Below are 10,659 nucleotides of genomic sequence, written 5' to 3'. Positions count from 1 at the left end.
AAAAAAACCCACCCCACAAAACCAACCAAAAAAAAAAAAATAATCCTATATACCTCAAAATACTAGACTGGTGGCTCAGATGTTTCACTAGGGTCTTCTCTGTGTTAATCTACTATATTTTATAAAGCATGTTACACACTATTCATTTTTGTACCTTTTCTTCTTTCACTGCCCCTGCCCTCTTTGGCTATATGTGCCCAAGAGTAAATCACCTGCAGAAGTACTTGCATCTGCTAGAACTGAATTAGCAAATTGGTTTCACCTGAAAGTGGACAGGTTTATTCCCCAGGTTAAGGTTGATTTTTACTTATTTGTATATTTAAATTTCTTTGACTAACAGGTAACTAAAACCATAGCTATGATAATGAAATAACAGGTTGACCACACTGCCTGTATCTTTTTTGTGATTTTAATTTAATGCATTGTTTTAATGTAACCCTTACACCACCATTTACCAATTGATTTTGAAGATACCACATGAAGAGCGAATGGCAGGTATGTGGTATTTTCCTTTTAAGAGGTGTTGTAATCTTGTACACTAGGATAACACCTGTGGATCAAGCAGTCCCTGAGCTTTGGATAGCTGCAGACTGGGAGTATTGTGAAGATGTGACTGCAGATTTGCTTGTACTTGTCTTCTTTCCAAGATGCCTAGGAAAAAAATGTATGTATGTGTGCTATACTGGGTGCTTTGTGCTTTTATAGTCTGGAACTGTGTTATTCATGGTATGTGGAATATAACGTTGACTTTGCTTTTTGATTCTTCTGTAATTGCAGAGTGAGTAGAAAAGAATTGGGCTCTTGCTCTTCACAGATGGGAAGATATGGTCTTTGATCTTAATGCTAGAACTAGTAATCAAATGTTGGTTTCCTGGCTTTTAATGTGTGAATGAGTTGAAAGATGCTCTCAACTAGGCTAACAAGCCACGTGTAGTGGGTGAACGATACTTCGTGTAGCTCATTCTTGACACATTTATGATATGAAACAAACGTAGGAAGGTCTTTTGATCCGTGGGTTAAGGCTGCTTGTGTTTACACAGACAAGGCTGGAGTATTTGGGGGCTTTGAAAAGTATCCCCACGCATGATTGTACGCTTGCCTTTACTCTATTTTTCATTATCTTTGTGTTTGCTAGCTACAGTGCTTTCTGTGAGAATAACGTTAACTTTGTGTTAAGATTTCACTTCATGTGAGTTTCATTACTACATCTCCCCTGAGTGGAAATAGAGTGGTGAAGCCTTGTTAGACCTGTAGTATCTATGCTTGGGCTTGGGAAATGACAGTGCCGTTCTTATGGCCATGCAGCTACACAAAACCTGCTTATTTCCTTTTCATCAATGAACAGCACTGAGAGCTTAAGGAAGTCAGCAGTTGAATTTTGCTTGGAATTATATGTGAAGGAGGATCCTCCTTCTTGTCATTTTATTTATCATTAACAGCCATTATAATTTCTTCCCAGTGGCAATTACACTGATATCACCACATCTAAATCAGAAATGACACTGTAGTGGTTATATTATGTTGACTGGGCATCACCTAATTTTTAAGTGGCATTCTTGCCCCATCATTGTGATTATATCCCTTTCTAATAAGTAATATAAGAAAAGATCTACATAATGGGAAAATATACATATTAATATATTCCATGACAAACATGTTAACTTTACATATTAATCTTGGTAAATAGAAGTCATGTTTACATTTTTCCTCTTCAGTACACTGTTCTCTTGACAGCTTGCTTTCCCTCTGGTTTTATTCTTTCCAATCCTGGTGTACATTCCACTGCCTCTGGTCACCCTGTTAGTTGCAGAAGGAGAAGGCAGGTCACATCCGTCTGGTTAAAAAGACAAAAAAAAAAAGGAAAAAAAACCAATGTTACTGGATAACATAATATTGCTGCTCTCCTCATTGCATTCAGGTCTGCGTGAAGGGACTTGGATATGTGCAATAAACATATGTGTGTGATAATGAGATTGTTGGTGGAAAGTCATCTTGAAAAGACAAGGAGCAATTAAGCTTGCTTACTTATACAAGTTAGAATGACAAGATGCCACTGCCGGCCCCACTCATCCATATAATAGGGTTCTCCTTCCCTGCTTAGCTGGATTGGGAGAAGCATTTCTTGTCAAACCTCTGCCATGACTCCACCATAAAGCAATCTGCCTTCTTTCCTTTTATACACAGTTCATTCTCACACTCATGTCGCTGTCCTGATTTCAACTGAGTGCCTGCTAGCAAGCACCTGAATTAGAATACTTTAAGAATTCAATGCAAAGACTTCATTTAACTGAGTATTTATTTGTATTGGTGTATGCTCTTGTCCAATTTTAATTGAATACTTAAAGATGTCAGTGGGGAGATGTGCAGGGTTCTCACGAACCTTTAATAATGCGATGTGTGGAGTCAACAAATAATGCACCTTCCTTTTGCTATCTTCAAGATTTAGATAGGATATCTTGGATGCTATTGACAAGGAGAGAAGTGTGGAACAATAGGAACATATGATAGTTAGTTTTAGATAACAATAGCTATCCTTATGCATCTTGAATTGAATGATGAAGCCATCAATTAGAGAAATAGCCCTCTGAGTATATATCATTGACAAGATGAATACCAGTACATTGTATTTCTGGATGGAGATCTCTGTGATCTGTAATTCAGAAAGGCAGTGAATAGTATATACAGTCAAACTAATCCTACGATATTGAAAATCAGCAATCTTTGTCCTCCCCACGTTTCTTTGTTTTTTAGCTACTAGGCTCTTTCACATAATGAAAGTATTTGTGCTTTATATTAATTACTTAAATAATGCTTTCTCATTTAGTATCAAGATGACATTCTTCTCCACATTCAGCATATTTGGTGGACACTTTAAGGGCTTAAAAGAGCATGAGGAGCAGTTCTTTCTAGTTGTTTTCTAGTCTCCTAATTAATTCTTACATACAGACATGGGGATCTATTCACAGCCTATGAACTCTGTTAAAGTCCCTCTCCATACCAAAGAGCAGACCTGGCATCCACTCCTTACATGGCATAGCTTCTATCTTCAACCTAAATTCTCTCATGTTCCCTTCAGAATGTCTGATAGTTTCTATCCCCTCTGCCTCTTCCAGCTTTGGTGTTTTGTTTTGGCTTTTGCTGTTGGTTGGGGGCGGGGGTGTGTGTTTTAGTTTGTTTGGGGGTTTTTCTGCTTTAATAGTCATTAGTGTTATGTTGATAGCAGAGAAGCAACAGAAAGAAAAGCTAAAGAGATGGGAGTTGCACTATAATAAAAAAGGAATTCCCAGCACTTGCAGTTTCCAGTTAATTAGTTTCAGTTCTTTTACTTACATTTGAAAGTGAGTGAATATTCCATGGTCAGGGCCAAAATTTATTCTTGGATCTGTACATGAGTAACAAAACGTACTGCGGCAGAGTTACACAGGGGGAACGGCTCTGTAGGAGAATAAGGAAAGAATACGAGGAAAGACTGTAATTATGCAGTGCTAGACTAACTATAAAATACAATTTAAGGAATGGGAATATGCATTCATGACCATTGTCTGTCATATTTTTGGTCAAGTTTTTTTAATATGGACTCTTTTGTGTGAAATCAGCATTATGATCTTTTCATGAGAATCTAAATGTCTAGGTCCTCTTCATGTTTGTTTGCTTGCATGCAGAAGGTCATCATATTAAAAAATGGATCCTACCAGGAATGCCAGTGATCGTTGCAGTGAAGAAGAATTTCTAGAGCCTTAGGGGAAAAAACGGTCACTGCCTTTCCCAGAAATATTTGAAAGGGCTAATGAAGTTTGGTGGATCTCAGTGGTATTGACAATGTATGGCCTGGTAAGGGGAAGAAAAAAAACCCAGGTCTTTTAAGAAAGCAGCAGGTAAAAGAAATTTCTGTAGCCTTCCCCCTTCTAAATCTAATCAAATGAAACCATCTACAGGCCAATAAGCTTCTTGAGTGCACTCTGCCCTGGAAATAGTGGTTTTTTATCACCCAAAACATAAATAATGCAATAAAAGAAAATGTTTGAGGTCTCCTTAATGAGCTATCGTTAAGGCACCCTTCACTCTTACCTCCTTTCATAGCCTGATGCAAAGAGCAGCATCCAGTGGTCGAGAGTCTATTTTGAGTGCTGCTAGGAAAGTACAAATGAGAAAACAGACTTAATTACACTGCTTACTGCATCTAAAGGTCCATGTGGTTTGACCGGCTGTGTTAGGACACCCTGCAATTTGGAGGAATTCTCTGCGCGCTGGCACCATAAATGTACTGCTATCCAAAGGATGGTTAATAATCTAAAGTTGGCTGTTAACATTGCTGGAGCTGGTGTCTATAATTTCAGCGAGTGACCTGAATGACTCTGCAGTGAAAGACTGAAATGTCACTCTCCTCCTTTACTTTGTTTGCCTTGAGCAAAGACTGCTCCAGATTGTGTACATCCACCGAGGTCCAAATGATGAAAGGGCAGCGCGTAAGCGTAGATTCATGGCTCCGCTAAATCTCCCTGTGCTGGCAGAATAGTAGGGAGCATGGGGAGGAGGGCATGGGAGAAAAATAAGACAGTCTCCTCCAGAGCAGCTTCCACTGTGGCTATCTTTTCCCATCTCTGAGCATGTAAAGGCGAGGCTGGCTATAGGGACCTGGCTCTCCCATGCTCTCTATCTGCCAGCCACCAGTAAATCAGACCTGATGCCTGTGGCTAAAGGCAAAGCAAATGGTTTCCATTATCCAGGTATTTATTTTGCACCTGCTGCTGTGACATCTGTGTAATAACAGTTACGTACGACAAAAGGTAGGCTGACCTGACTTTATTTCATCTCTTCTTTTCATTATGCTGAGTGAGCGAGCAAGCAGAGGACTCATATTCTTCTCGGGAGGTGTTACAGACCATCCAGCTGAGACATCTGTGGAGTGGCAAGTGCAAAGAGCTTTACCTTTGCTGTCAGGAATCTTAAACCCTTGTTTCCGTTGTGTCTCATTGGTACAGCTCAGATGCAGTAAAAGAGTAAAATACTATCAGTAAATTTCAGAAAGTTCAGTATTTGCATTTCATTTGGAAACCTGTGACATTTTGGCATATTTTCACTGGAAGGCCAGGGCAATGCTGATTGAAGATCAGTGTCGGCATTAAAATATACAAGGTATGGAGAGCTGGCGTGCTTCAGAGCAAAGCCAGCTTGCCAGGCACAGAACCAGGGCAGCCCTGGGGTAGAGGATAAGACTGAGTGTTAGGATTGGTGTTGTTTTTTTTTAAATACAGAGTTGAACAAAAAGACTAATTCACTCACAGTGCTCTGAGACTGTATCTTCTTGGAGTGAGACAGGTTCTTAGTGCAAGGATGCTTGTTTTCTTTAAAATCATTCAGACCTTCGTGCATGTTGCCAGATGTACAAGTGTCAGAATTGGGGCCTGATCAACCTTTCCACTTACTGTGTGATAGATAGGCATCGTGGTTTAACCCCAGCCAGCAGCTAAACCCCACACAGCCGCTCGCTCCTTCCTCCCTGGTGGGATGGGGGAGAGACTAAAAGTGAGAAAACTCATGGGCTGAGATAAAGACAGTTTAACAGGGAAAGCAAAAGCCGCACACACAAGCAAAAAAAACCAAGGAATTCCTTCCCCACTTCCCATGGGCAGGCAGGTGTTCAGCCATCTCCAGGACAGCAGGGCTCCATCACGCCTAACGGGGACTTGGGAAGACAAACGCCATCAGTCTGAATGTCCCTCCTTCCTTCTTCTTCCCCCAGATTTATATGGTGATCATGACGCCATACGGTCTGGGATATCCCTTGGGTCAGTCGGGGTCAGCTGTCCCGGCTGTGTCCCCTCCCAACCCCTTGTGCCCCCCCAGCCTCCTCGCTGGTGGGGTGGGCTGAGAAGCAGAACAGCCCTTGGCTCTGGGTGAGCACTGCTCAGCAACAGCGAACACATCCCTGTGTTATCAACTCTGTTCTCGGCACAAATCCAAAACACAGCCCCATACCAGCCACTAGGAAGAAAATGAACTCTATCCCAGCCAAAACCAGCACAATAGGAAAGCACTGGAAGAGTACAGTTTTCTGTATTCCCTCCAATATAATATGGTTAGCTTTCAAGTGACCGAGAAACTTTTCCAAGATTTGGATAAGCATGGATGTCAGTTGTACTCTGGCAAAATTATGCTGGGAAGTCCCAACAAAATCTAAGCCTGAATGACTGTGTTCATTCCCCTCCAGCCATCATGAAGGCACTATCAACATTTTGTTTACTGAAAGCTTTAAGAGGTACTACTGCCACTTATATATGACAGATGAAGTCCTGACTGTATTTCTGGAAGCAGCAAAATCATTGCCTTCACCTTCCCATCTTGTGGTTGCCTGTAATTAGTTGAAAATGTGACATAATGCCAGGAAAGTGGAAGAAAAGAGTCTAGAAAGCAAGGACATTGGCATTAGTTCTCACTGCAGTTTATTTGTGAAGTACTGCTGTACTGTATCTGATTTACATGGGTGGGGGGGGAAGCCTGTTGCTACTTGTTGAACTCATCTGAGGTGAAGCACAAACTTTGGCTTTCCTCCAGTCACCTGAACACACCACCACCACGACCATCCTTTTTTGCCCCTGCTAGACACAACCTTTTTCTCTACAGCATGTTTCATCCACAGCCCTCCATTCACCTTATCGGATTCTGGTTCATACCATGTGAACCACTGCTGAACTGTTTTGTACTGCTACAATTTCAGCTTTGTGGAAAAGGAGGAATATTTGGCTCCTTCCTCTTTGCACCAAGATGTGTATTTTGTGACTGCTGAAAACGTCAGGTTTTCACAAATGAGAAAGGGAGACATGCAATAGAAGTAGCCTCATCACGTTAAACTGTAGCATTAACAGATAGAATGAAAGACACTGCAAATGAAATCATACAGGTGGAAAGAGTCCTTGGTGGGTTGTTTGTTTTTGTTTGGTTTTTTTTTTCTCCACCTCACTAGAAAATATCTTGTATGTTGAAAACAAAAATTATGTCTGTTTCTGTGCTAAAATGGAAACTGTATGTATTTGCCATAAATCTACTCAAATTTTGTTGCAGAGCCTATAGGCAAAACTCCATGTGCTTTGTTAGGTTTAGGTATGTTACAAGACAAGGATAACCGACCTCCCCCCTGCAAAGGAAGAGAAAAGCCTGAAACACTTCCAGCAGCCTCCCCTTCTGTGATTATTTCACCTTTTTTTTTTTTTGGGGGGGGGGGGAGTAGGGAGGGAGGTGGAGAGAAACAGGGAGGAGGGAAGAAGAATAGCTATCAAATAAGTCAGGATTTTGGAAATGAAGGGGAGAGCTGTTTTTTAAATTAGGATGGACAATAATCTGTCCCTCACGCTTGAATTCATTTAGAGAAGAATAATACCTGAGAACTGGAAGGTTGCCTTTTTAGCAGTTTCTGTTGAGCAAGGCTTGCCCTGCCGCCACCCATCATCAGAGAGCTCAGAACTTGCAAAGCTGCTGCTGTTGCCACCACAGCTCTTACAACATCGGCGACCGCAAACGCACTGAATTTCCCAAGACTTTGGGAGTTATCTGGAGGCCCTGGGAAATTTCACTACGATTTGCGGTGAGGCAGGTCTGTGTTAGAACTGCTTTTTTCCAGCAGCATGAACACACACACACACAGAAGTAAGAGCCAGGTTCTCCTCAGAGACAGTTTTTTACACTGTTTCAAGAGCGTTATTCTTGCTTCTCATTTACATTCCCAGGGGAGGAAACTGACTCAATATCTCCCTTATTTGTAGGCACTTGTGATACCAGATTGAGGTTTCCCAGCTCGGTAAGAAGTCAAATGATCCAATAACTGACTCTGCATCTTGATTACTGAGAATACAGGAAAAATAACATACTTTATCCACTTCCTTCTGGCTACTCTTGCCACACCCTATGCGGGGAGGAAAGGTCCATGACGCTGCTTGTACGCAGGGGCTGTTTCGAAAGTAACGCGACCCGAGGAGAACCCCTCATTAGGGCTTCAATGAGGGATCACACATAGGTGTCAAGGGGCAAATAAGCCAGACGTTTTCAGCGTTATCCTTGTTTAACGTTATGAAATGGCTTTCAAAACTCGGGATGCAAATAAAACTTTCCGATAGGCTGCCAGAAACAGTCATGCCAATAATGGCACGCCAACGTGAATGAAGTCGGAGCGTTTTTCTTTGTAGCGATCAGACATGCCACACAATGCATTTCTGTGGAGTTCTCTTTCTTGGGTGGTTGAAATCACTTGGCTCGCGGCCTCGTGCCTCCCAGCTCACCTGAGGCGTGCTGTAATCAGCCAGAACCGTGCTGCATGTCATGTCTTACTGCTTCCAGAAAATATACAAATTTCCTTTCCTTCCATTCCCTTTGTGAATTAGCCCCTTAGGGGTACGGTTTTAAGACGGCACGCAAGAAGCCTGTGCACAGATCCTCGTAACGCATAATGAGATTTGTGAGCCTGCCTACTTCCTCTGAAAAGGAACTCTAGAAGAGCAGAAGTGACTTGGTCTGGCACTCACTTGGTCCTTTTGACCTCCCTCTTATGATGGAAGATAAAGACTTCCTCCTCCTTCTCTTACAGAAAGCCCACAGGGTATGTTTGTATGATGTGCTGTCTGGTCCTGCAGTAAACCGAGAGGTTTCTTGAGGTTTTTCAGAGTCCTCAGCTCCAGTTCTGAAGAAAGATAAGGTTGTTCGACACTTCACGGGATAAACTTGGCTTAAGAGTGCAGGTGCAATGCGACGACATGTCCTGTGACAGAAGGCTTGAATGTAAAGTTTTTGCTTCAAAATGACATTGGAAAGCACTTTAAGGCCAGGAGAGCTAAGTGCTTCTGACAAGTAGAAAATTCTCACCTGCAGAATAGGTGCAAAGAACTCACGCTCTTTCCAAGCCCTTATTTGTTACTACAGCACCGTGTAGGATTTAGTAGTGTTTCCCAGTGAAAACTCCCCTATGCAGAACCATATAAGCTTCTTGCACACAGCCTGTTCGTAATGGGTTTTTGCAAGACCCACAAAAAAGCCAAACAGAGAGAGAACATGCTATAAACCACCACCAAAACCTCTGGGCTACTCTTGGATTGCGGGAAGATTTCTTGCAGTCTGCCAGGGTCCGTGCTGAGCGCCCGGGGAAGGGAAAACTGCTATTGTCCTGTGATAAGGGCTTTACTTGAAGCAGGCTCTGCTGGAGGCACAGCACAGACTTACAACTCATATCGAACCAGCACCGGCAAAATGCCTCTTCCAACCAGCATCAATTGCAGGGATGTCAGAAATCCTCCTGCCCTATAACCTAGGTAAAGAATGTGAGTTTAAGGGAGGGGGGGGAAATGTGCATTGGAAAGTATAACCGAGATCAGGCTGTGTACACAGAATTTTGTTGTCACTCGCTGAGAATCAGCAGGCCATACCTGACAGTTTCTTATTTTTCGCCTTGGGCCTAGTCTACATGTACTTTTTTGCTAGTAAAACACAGCTAGTGCAGTAAGCTTTTACCCTCTATAATGTTACCGTTTCATCTGGTCTAATAAGGCCCAGCTTTTATTTATATGTATATCTGTGCTTGTGACAGGCAGGAAGAACACACCAGCTGGGGAGGGAAAAAAAAAAAAAAAACCAACCAAAAATCCAAGGAGTTAATGCAACAGGGTATATGTGAAGGGGTTAAAACACTACACAGGTACAGCTCCTGTGGCAATTACAAATGTTATTGAAATAAAAACCAGAAACAGGAAGCCAAAAAACAGGTCCCTAAGGCAGGCATCTGTCTTAAATGATATCATTTGTCAAGTTTCCAGCATCTTGTGGTTGTGAACACAAAAAGAAGTTCTGTGTTATACTAAGGACATTACATACTCATTAGTTGGAATGTTCCTGAAGTACATAATACAGGATTTTCATTTAATAAGAAGCAGCTACTTGCCACTGCGCTGTACATAAGATAAATTCTGGGCATGCTAATTGCCATTCAAGGATGTTCTACCTAATTTTTGACAGGTTTTTCTTCCCCTCCCCCTTTAGACTACACTGTAAAAAAGGTGAGCAGAATATGTTGCTACAGTTTAAAAATCTTTTTAGAGTATTTTCTTATTTCTGAAATCTGGATTCCTGCAATGATGAATATTGAAGGTTTTAATGCAGATATTAAAGAAAAAAGAAAAACCAACTTAACTATAGGAATATCATAGCAAGAAGGGGAGTAGCAAGAAAGCAAAATACTTTTATATATACATATACACACACACACACGTATGTATCTCAGCACATTAACTCTTCAAGTCATCACTCCTCATCTCGAGGAACAAACCTAACTGTAATTAATTGGTATAGTTCCTCTATATGAACACTATTAGTGCATTAGAGTTAACTAATATATAAGCTTCCCCCTCGCTGCCCTGCCAGTGACCTTAAGCTTCACATGGTAGGAAGGCCACTTGCTGCAGAATAGAAGAGTAATTTATCCACCATGATTGTTCAGCCCTGGCCCCTCTGTAAAACAGCAACTGACAATTGTGCTGTATTATGGATGGTACGTTTGTGGTGTGTACAATAGTGTGCAGAGCGTCAAACTCACTTCCCTGAACACTGCAGTCAGGGTTTGAAAAGTGTTCCTAGAAAGAAGAGACCACTTGCTGAGCGCTGGTCCTCCATTTTCAATTT

The 10,659-nt window shown here is 41.7% G+C and overlaps 1 long non-coding RNA gene across 1 annotated transcript; it reads right to left on the bottom strand.

Annotated features, from left to right (window-relative positions):
* Positions 1 to 208: 208 nt before the first annotated feature.
* Positions 209 to 7,208, bottom strand: LOC142028899 (uncharacterized). The gene is made up of 5 exons (XR_012649738.1): positions 5,284 to 7,208; positions 4,798 to 4,899; positions 4,069 to 4,127; positions 3,331 to 3,435; positions 209 to 1,834 (listed from the first exon to the last, which is right to left on the bottom strand). It is a non-coding gene; the product is annotated as an uncharacterized LOC142028899 (long non-coding RNA).
* Between the last annotated feature and the right edge of the window lie 3,451 nt (positions 7,209 to 10,659).

This window comes from Buteo buteo, chromosome 3 (genome assembly GCF_964188355.1).
Source record: "Buteo buteo chromosome 3, bButBut1.hap1.1, whole genome shotgun sequence".
NCBI classification, from domain to species: domain Eukaryota; kingdom Metazoa; phylum Chordata; class Aves; order Accipitriformes; family Accipitridae; genus Buteo; species Buteo buteo.
This window is presented reverse-complemented; position numbering and strand designations above follow the sequence as displayed.